Source organism: Elephantulus edwardii, unplaced genomic scaffold (genome assembly GCF_000299155.1).
Source record: "Elephantulus edwardii isolate Elephantulus edwardi_28Jun2011 unplaced genomic scaffold, EleEdw1.0 scaffold00125, whole genome shotgun sequence".
In the NCBI taxonomy this organism is placed as follows: domain Eukaryota; kingdom Metazoa; phylum Chordata; class Mammalia; order Macroscelidea; family Macroscelididae; genus Elephantulus; species Elephantulus edwardii.
In genome coordinates this window covers 311,167-321,197 of record NW_006399875.1, presented here as the reverse complement: position 1 = coordinate 321,197, position 10,031 = coordinate 311,167, and the positions used below count along the sequence as shown (strand labels likewise).

The 10,031-nt window shown below is 41.2% G+C and overlaps 1 pseudogene; it reads left to right on the top strand.

The window, feature by feature from the left end:
- The first annotated feature begins 1,346 nt into the window (after nucleotides 1–1,346).
- Nucleotides 1,347–1,823, top strand: LOC102869081 (annotated as a pseudogene).
- The last annotated feature ends 8,208 nt before the right edge of the window (nucleotides 1,824–10,031 follow it).

Below are 10,031 nucleotides of genomic sequence, written 5' to 3'. Positions count from 1 at the left end.
GACATTCATTTGGGTTGTTTTTTTTTTGTTGTTTTATTTTGTTGTTTGGTTTTTTGTCTCTCTAATCTGTCTTTGTTCTCTTCATGGATGTCCTTCCACAGTTTCTTGGGTTTTCGATCAATGATGTTTAGCATCTCAAACTTGTTATTGAGAAAACGCTTAAAGTCAACTGGGATAGATTTGGGCATATTTTGGTTCCTGTTTTAATTTTCTTCAGCTTAAATTTGAACTTGCTCATGAGTAATTAATGGACTCTTCCACAATCAGAGCATGAGCTGCTTTTAACTGTTAATACTGTGTTTCTTCAATAATTCTTTCCAGCAATATAATCAATATGATTCCTGTCCAGCCTCTCAGGTGAGGTTCATGTTAAAGTTGGACTTTTGTGGTCTTTTAAAAAAGGTATTTTCTAGGAATAAATTATTGAGCACATATAATTCAATCATTCTACTTCTTGGTTAATTTTGGTCTTCAATTTCTTATTTTCTATCATTCCTTCCTCATTTTTTCCAACTTTTGCATTTACCAATAATTATGTATGCATCGTTATTGCACATTAAATCAATTTCAGATTGCAAAAGTTGGTTGTGGTGGTTGTTGTATTGATTGGTAGGTGCCATTGAGTTCAGTATAACTCATAGTGACCTTATAAACAACAGATTGGAACCCTGTCCTATCCTGTGCCATCCTCACTATCTCCAACGTCATCAAGACTGTTGCTATAGTCACTGTGGGTCTTCTTCTCCTTTGCTGTCATTTCTCCTTTCCAAGCATGATGTCCATCTCCAAGAAATATCCTTTTCTAGCAAAATGCCCAAATTATGTATGATGAAGCTCATCATCCTCGCCTGCAAGGATCACTCTTAACTCACCATCTCCAAAACATATCTGTTCTTTTGGAAGTCCATGGACTCTTCAGCACTCTTCTCCAACACCACAGTTCAAAGATAGGAATTCTTATTCTGTTAGCCGTCATAATTGTCCGGCTCTCAGATGAATAACTGATAGTGAATGATCTGGGAAGTATCAAAAGAAGATGGAAGGAATACAGAGTCATAGTACGTACCAAAAAGAATTAGTTGACATTGAAAAATTTTAAGAAATATATGAACAAGAAAATCTAATGACAGTGGAAGTTGGGATTCAAGCTGCACGGAAGGCATAAGGCTAGAATAAAGGCTTCCAGGGATTGATGGAATACCAATTGACAGGTTTCAATTAAAAGAGGAAGTCCTGGATGTGTTTACCCATTCTATGACAGGAAATTTAGATGACAGCTGCTTGGCCAATTGACCATAAAAAAGCCCTATGTGCGACGGCTTTCCTTTTACCAAGCGGCCGGAAAGATGGAGGACATCCACCCCGAGAGCGCCTACCAGAAGCAGCCCACCATCTTCCAGAATAAAAAGAGAGTGCTGTTGGGTGAAACCGGCAAGGAGAAGCTCCCACGTTATTACAAGAACATCGGTCTGGGCTTCAAGACGCCCAAGGAGGCCATCGAGGCCACCTACATTGATAAGAAATGTCCTTTCACTGGTAACGTCTCCATCCAAGGACGAATTCTGTCTGGCGTGGTGACAAAGATGAAGATGCAGAGGACCATCGTACTCCGCCGAGATTACCTCCACTACATCCGCAAGTACAATCGCTTCGAAAAGCGTCACAAGAACACGCCCATGCACCTGTCTCCCTGCTTCAGAGACATCCAGACTGGAGACATTGTCACCGTGGGCAAGTGCCAGACACTGAGCAAGACCGTGCGCCTCAACGTGCTCAAGGTCACCAAGGCCGCGGGCACCAAAAAGCAGTTCCAGAAGTTCTGAGCCAGGCACCACCCTGGATGAAATAAAGCTTATTTTTTCCCCATTTAAAAAAAAAGCCTTATGTGTTACCATTCCCAAGAAAAGTAACCCAACAGGATGTAGAAATGATAGAACAATCTCATTACTATTACATGGAAACAATGTTAATCAAGATAATCCCAAAACAGCTAGAATAATACATTGACACAGAAATTCCAGAAGTTCAAACGCGAGTTAGAAAAGGGATATCACTGTAGATGTCAGATGGATCCTGCCTGAAAACAGAGATTAACAGAAAAAAAAATAAATTTGTGTTTTATCGCCTACACAAAGGTGTTTCACTGTGCAGATCACAACAAATTTTAGCTAACATTGAGAAGAATAATGGTAATCTCAGAACAGTTAATTGTGCTCATGAGAAAGCTATACTTAAGTCAAGAAGCTATTGTTTGAATGAAGCAAGGGAACACTTCATGATTTAAACTCTGGAAGGATGTCAGTCAAGGATGTATTCTTTCCCATATCTATTCAATCTGTATGCTGAACAAATTATTCATGAAGCTGGGCTCTATGCAGAAAAATGTGGCATCAACATTTGAGGAAGTCTCATCAACAACCTGTGTTATGCAGATGACACAACCTTCCTTGCTGAATGAGGAGGACATGAAATGCTTGCTGCAGATCAATAACTCCAGTCTTCATTATGGTTTACCTCTCAGCTTCAAGAAAGCAAAGAACAATCAGTAAAATGTATATGCATATCCAGAGAGGAAAGAGGAGGGAGTGTGGGGAACTGAGGTGGAGCGAGATCACATGGAAGGAAGGAATAAAAAAACAAGCAAACAACAACCACAAAAACCAAAACAATCCAAAGTACATTACTGGAACACAACATAAACAAATTACTGTATGTAAACCAATAAAATGTAAAAAGTACACGTTGTTGTTGTTGTTATGTGCCATCAAGTCACTTGAGACTCATAGCAACCCTATGTAAAACAGCCCTAAACTCTGCTCTGTCTTGCGCCAATCACACTATCTCTGACACTCCCATCCCGATTACCCCAGTCACTGAATCAATCCACCTCATAGAGGGCCTTCCCTCCTGCTCTGTCCCTCCACCTTCCTAAGCATGATGTCCTTCCCCAAGGACCTGTCCCTCTTTACAACATGTCCAAAGTATGTCAGACGAAGCCCCAGAATCCTTGCCTCCAAGGAGCAGCCTGGTTTAACCCTCTCCAGGCTGAACCTGTTCAGTTTCTTAGCAGTCCATGGTACCCTCAATACTTTTCTCCAGCACCACAGCTCAAAGCCATCAATTCTCCTTCTATCATCCCTAGTCATTGTCCAGCTCTCTGATGCATAGCAAGTGATGGCAAAGACCATGACCTTTATCAGGCACACCTTAGTCTCCTGAGTGACACCATTGCTCTTCCTTACTTTATTACTTTGGAGAGGTCCCTAACAGCGGACTTTCCCACTGCAACATATCTTTTAATTTCCTGGCTGCTGCCGCCAAGAGTGTTAACTGTGGATCCAAGCAAACTAAAGCTGTAAACAATCTCAATCTCTTCACCATCCATCCTGATACTGCCAATTGGTCCAGTCATGAGAATCTCTTGATGTTAAGCCTCAATCCATATTGAAGGCTGCATTCCTTGACCCTCCACAGCAAGCGCTTCAGGTCCTCCTCATTTTCAGCAAACAGGGCTGTGTAATCTGCATAAGGCAGATTGTTGATGAATCTTCTACCAAGCCTGATGCCACACTTCTTCTCATAGAGACCAGACTCCTGGATAATCTCTTCTGCACACAGGTTGAAAAAGTTAAAATACATCCCTGGCGTACACCCTTCCCAATTTTGAACCATTCAGTGTTTCCTTGCTCTGTTCTGACGACTTCCTCCTGGTCCAAGTGTAGTTTTCGCCTTAGCATGATCAATTGTTCTGGGATTTCCATTCTTCTCAGAGTCAGCAAAAGTCTTCCCCACAGGACCCACACTAGAGTGAATTGCTTGTCTTTCTCCCATGTAGCTGCTGGTGACTTGCACAGGCTAAAAGAGGCATCAGCCACCCACCTGACAGTGTTCTGTGCACCAGAGGAACAGGAGCAATAATAGTATGGTTATGCTCAAGGGGGTGATTTGTCTGTTTCATCGATGACTTTACGACATTTCCATATTTTCACAAGTTGAATTTTCTTAAGTAGTTGTTCTGGTAATAGATTAAAAAATCTTAGTTTAAAAAAAATCTTAGTTTATTTTCTCTAGTAGCTGTGTGGTCTTGCTTGCATGTGAATCACTGGACCAATTGGTAGCATCAGGATGGATGGTGAAGAAATTGATATTGTTCACAGCTTCAGTTTGCTTGGCTCCACGGTCAACACTCTTGGCACCAGCAGCCAGGAATTAAAAAAATTTATTGCGATGGGAAAGTCTACTGTTAGGGACCTCTCCAAAGCACTCAAGAGCAACGTTGTGACTTTGGAGACTAAGGTGTGCCTGATACAGGCCATGGTCTTTGCAATCACTTGTTATGCATCAGAGAGTTGGACAATGACTAGGGAGGGTAGAAGGAGAATTGATACCTTTGAGTTCTGGTGCTGGAGAAGAGTATTGAATGTACCATGGACTACCAAGAAAACAAACAGATTCATCCTAGAGAGTGTTAAACCAGGCTACTCCTTGGAGGCAAGGATTCTGGGCCTTCGTCTGACATACTGTGGACATGTTGTAAGGAAAGACAGGTCCTTGGAGAGGGACACCATGCTTGGGAGGGTGGAGGGACAGTGCAGGAGGAAAAGACCCTTTATGAGGTGGATTGATTCAGTGACTGGGATAATCAGGATGGGTGTGTCAGAGGCTAGAGCAGGGGTTAGGGCCATTGTACATAGGGTCACTACGAGTCACAAAATGACTTGACTACACATAACAACAACAACAACAGCTATGTGGTCTCGTAGTAAGAGTGTGCGCTGTGATACTAAAGGCACGTAGTTCAAAGTTACCAGCTGTTGCATGTGCGAGAAGGATAGACAATCTCCTCCCATGTGGTTTACTGCCTCTGAAAACCTGCTGGATGGGCAGCTGTGCACTGGTTTCAATTCGACAGCACACAGCAACAACAGCAAGACAGATTATGTTGATGGCCTCAAACTCTGTGGCATTCTAGGCAATGTTTTCAGGCAAATACATGAGAGGGTGCAAAGTAATGTCTAATCCCGTGAGGGGAAAACAGTATTAATTCCACTCAGTGGCCTTCAGACTATGCCAAAGAGGTCAATTCAACCCGTGTGGATTATTGAACACCTAGTACTTAAGGATGGCACTTAAAGATATTGCAGCATTAGCCTTTGAGAAGGGTCCATGCACCATGACAATTGTCGTCTTCTGGGAATTTCAAGACAAGACATGAGTATAAACTATTTCCCCAGCTCATCTTCGCCTCTTTTTAGATCAAGTGACCTCTTGTCTTCTACCTCAGTTGTTGTTGTTATGCTAATGATAATAGTGATGGCTGTCTCACCAGCAATGCTGAAGGAGAGTTCCCCATGGCCAGACTTTGAGTTAAGCATGGTTGCATGAATTATTGCATTCTGCCCTCCTCTAATGTGGTGCTCGGGGAACATGTGCTTATAATTCTAGGAATCTCATTTTGTAGAAGGGAAACAAAAGCTCCAAGTGGAGAAGTGGTAATATCCATACGATTACCTAAAGTCTAATCCAATCCCAGGGGCCTTGAGTCAGTGCAAACAGTGGGCTATTCATCGCGGATTACAAGTGATTCGTGAGTGTATTTCAATTCAAACCCACCCTCATTTCACTTCCTTTAATTCTATCTCCTTAGAAACAAAGGTAATGACACTTATTCTGAGGATGCTCAGGAAGGGTCAGTTATTACAGCTATGATATTTGTATTCTTGCAGAAGTAGCGTGTAAGTGAAAAGAGAAAAATCTTCATCCTGATGAATTGGCACAGTGGCTGCCACAGTGGGTTTGCACCCAGCAGGAATTGTTAGGGCAGCACAAGATCGAGCAGGGTGTTGTTCAGTTGTACATAAAATTGTTATGAGTAGGCGCCAAACATAGAAAGTCACCAAATACAAGCATCAACTCTACGTGAAGCTCCAAACAGAAACTTGTAGGAGTCCTAGTGGTCCTGAGTTCATACAGGATCATCCTTCAGAACAAGGCCAGCGGCCGACAGGGGAACAGACCATCAGATGCTCGTCTGCCAGTGTACAATAGATAAATTGCAACCATTGGTACCTGAACGTAGAAACAGTCTCAGAAACAGGTTTGAAGCATTGAATACGAATAAGCGAAGAACAGACAGGTTGTGAGATGACACCAAGTATGTACTATTATACAAAAACAAAAGGTCATTGAAAACACAGGAAAGGAAGAAAGAAAAATAAAATGGATATGAGACGAGACGCCAAAACTTGTTCTTAGACATCATGTACTCAAAGAGAACAGAATCATGGTGAAGTAAAGTATTTAAAGCAAAGATCTCAAAGAATATGCAGGGCAAACAGAGCAAAGCATTAGAACAAAATGTGCCAAGAAATATTTAAGTCTTAAGTGGCTGTAGTGAAGATGCCTATGGAAAAAATATTGTACAAGTGAAGAAGCATCAAGTGAAGATGGAAGGAATACACAAAGTAAGTAATTGTACAAATAAAATTTGTCTACATTCAACCATTTCAAGAGATAGCATAAGTATAAAGAAACAGCAATATTGAAGAATTAAACTGATAGTCCACTGAAGGCATGGCAAAAGAGGACTCCAGGAATTGGTGGAATACCAAGTAAATGTTTTAAACAACAAATACCACCGTGGAAGTACTCATTCTGCCACGCCAACTAGAAAAGCTGCATATTTTGTGTACATCCCAGAGAAAGATGGTTATCCAGTAGACTGCATAAATTATCAAGAATTGAAATTTATATTATAAACCTATATCTGGAACAAGAGTTTGTTAATCTGAACAGAGCAAAGCAACACTACATGATTTAAAATCAGGAAAGGCATGTATCAGGTTTGTATCATTTCTCCATACCAGTTCAATCTGTATGCTGAGCAAATCATTTGAGAACCTGGACTCTAAAAAGAGAAATGTGGAATCAGGATCTGAAAAAGACTCACAAACAATCTACATTATGCAGATGACACAATCTCGTTTGTTGAAAGTGAAGAGGACTTGAAGCACTGGAAGCAGAAGACCAAAGCCTCCAGTAAGGTTTATATATATCTCAACATCAAGAAAACAAAAATTCTCGCACTGGATAGATGGGAAACAGATGACAGATGGAGAAAAGATTGAAACTTTCAATACCTTCTTACCTGAATCCACAATCAACATTGTTGGCAGCAGCAATCAGGAGATCAGATGTGTTGCACTGGGAAAGTCTGCAATCAGAGACCTCTCCAAATTATGGATGAGCAATGACATCAGCTTGAAGACTACGGTATGTATACTTCACATCACAATCTTTTCACTTACTATGCATCTAAGAAGATGCTCACCCAGACACAGTGAGGAGGGTGGCACAGGCTATGACAGGATTCAGAGCTGTTGTCCAGAGGTCCGCTGCGTGTTACCTTTGACCTAATGGCATCTAGCAACAATAATTCAATGTCACGTGTCACTAAATGGTGATAACTTTTTAAATGTTTTCATTACTTTTTTTTAGCATGTATTTGGGCATTTTATCAGGAGGAATCAGGATGCTCTGAAACTTCCAGGAAGAATCAGGAGGACAGAGAAAGCCTTAGCTAGAAGTTGATCCTCAGTAAGATGAATTGACACAGTGGCTGTAAGACGGGTTCAGACAAGTGTGGTGTGAGTGTTGGGTGGAACAGTGTTTTGTCCTGTTACACTTAAGGTCAAAATAAATGAAAATTGAGCGGGCAGCGCTTAAACAATGTTACAATGTTACAGGAGGAAATACAACAAACAAAGCCCTTAACATTGATCCTCACCAGGATCTACTTCCTCATCCCTTTCTAGCAATTTTCTATTTACCACATTTAACACGTCTGTTAACCAAGTGCCCTAGAACAGGAAATCCTGTGTGGGGTCAAGTTCTTTCAACAAACAGCGGAGTTTGTCAGTGCAGGCTTCCGTGCAATTGTTCCATATGAGCATTTTTCAGAACTGAGAAATCATGATCCTTATTTTGTAGCAGCCTTTTAAAATCAGGAATCATTGAAACACTTAGACCAGGTTGAATTACAGTTTATTTCCTTTTCAGCGTTAGTACTTTTTTTTTTCTTTCTTTCTTCTTTTTCTCTCCTCTGAAACTTCCAGGAAATCCTTTAGGTGTCTGGGATCTGTGTGAAGCTATGACTACAGGCGAAAGCCACTCCAGACGGCTGATGGATGGAACCTGGCAGGAGCTTGCTCATTCATCTTTGAAGCGAGGCAGGAGCATCCGTAATTCCAAAAGGCAGTACGTGAAAATGAAAAGCCCCCTTATGGCAACTGAAGGGGGTTTTTGTTTCCTGTCATCATCCATTTGTATCTGCCAATAGCTGCTGCTTAAATCAATGCTCCTGATAAATATTGCTGCACTGAGAAATGGAGCAAATCATCATTTCTTAGTAATGGATGTTTATCTGTTAGTTGGGATAACAGTTATGTTCCCATATTCACCTGCACAACCTGTGCCCAATTGTATAAGCAATTAACACAGTGCAATGCAATGCGGGGCTTTAAAATTCAGACTACCAAGGCACGATGGTTTTCATTCCATTCTGATCCTTGTTTCTTCAATCGGAATGAATTACAAGCAATCAATGTTGGAGATTTAAGAAAGAACAGGAACAGGGAGTTGCTAATACTCCAGACTCTGTATACCTAGGATTCCAAATCTATTCAATAGGTGCCTACTGAGTGCTGTAGCTCTGAGCATGCAGCATGATGAATACAAAGAGCCTCAGATCCTCAGTCACAGACTTTGACCTCCAATGAGGGGGAACAGGGGTGTTTAAAATTCACCCAGGAGAACGAGATATTCACTTGTAACAAGTATAACACTGAAAGACATGGGTTTTGAGCTCTTTCAGTGGTGCGATGTGGGGTTGGAGGGACTTTCCTGATAAGGAAGCCCTGCAGCTGAGATTTGGATAATACCAAAAGTTTTCAGATACTCTTGTCAAAAAAGTACATTTCATGAAGAGAGAATATACTCTGTGCCAACGTTTCCAGCACAAAGCAACCATGGCACAAAGGTAGACAAGGAGTAATCATGTTTCAAGTTGAGGGAAAAACAGAGAGTCTGCTCCCATGAAGATTTATACCCTTGGGAATTGAGTCAGCGGTATAGTCAAACTTGATGCCATGACAGTTGGTGGGAGTGTAAAATGGTGCAATCACTGTGGAAGGCAGTATGGCGCTTTCTCAAAAAGTTGCAAATAGAGATACCATTTGACCCAGCAATTCCTGGGAATTCCTGGGAAAAAACTACTGGGAATATATCCCAAAGAGACCATAACTGACATCCAAGCAGATATATGTACACCCATGTTTATCGCAGCTCTGTTCACAATAGCAAGGAGTTGGAAACAACCCAGGTGCCCATCAACAAACGAATGGATAGAGAAGCTGTGGTATATTCACACAATGAAATACTATTCTGCATTGAAAAACAAGGAACTCATGCAATATTGTTCAAAATGGGTGACCCTAGAGGACATTATGCTGAGTGAAATATCTCAGTCGCAAAAGGACAAATATTGCATGGTGCCACTGTTGTAAAATGGGATTGATATCAGGGTTGGGGTAAGACTGAGAAAAACTGGATAAATTGTGTATACTGCACTGAAACAGATGAGGGAGTGAATAATTTAAAAGCGATGTATGATAGGGTATTATGGTTATCACAAGAGTCCACAATTAAGGTTGCATAGTCGAATGTACTTGGGGCGGTGGGAGGGGTGTGGGGGGATTGTGTCCCAGGGAGAGAGTGTTTCTTCTACTTTTGAAAGAGAGGAGCGAACTGGGGAGGGGGGAGGGCTGGGTTGGGAGAGAAATGCAGCAATGAATGAATGGAAATCCAAAATCTCTGTAAATGCTCATTAAAACTATTTAAAAAAGAGTAAAACAAATTTGAAGTTTAAATAATAATTTATATGTATAGCAGTTGATGTTTGCCTAGCTGTCAATGTAAAAGAGTTTTATGTTTCACACATGTTCTGAATAAACCTATATGTACACTTATAGAGT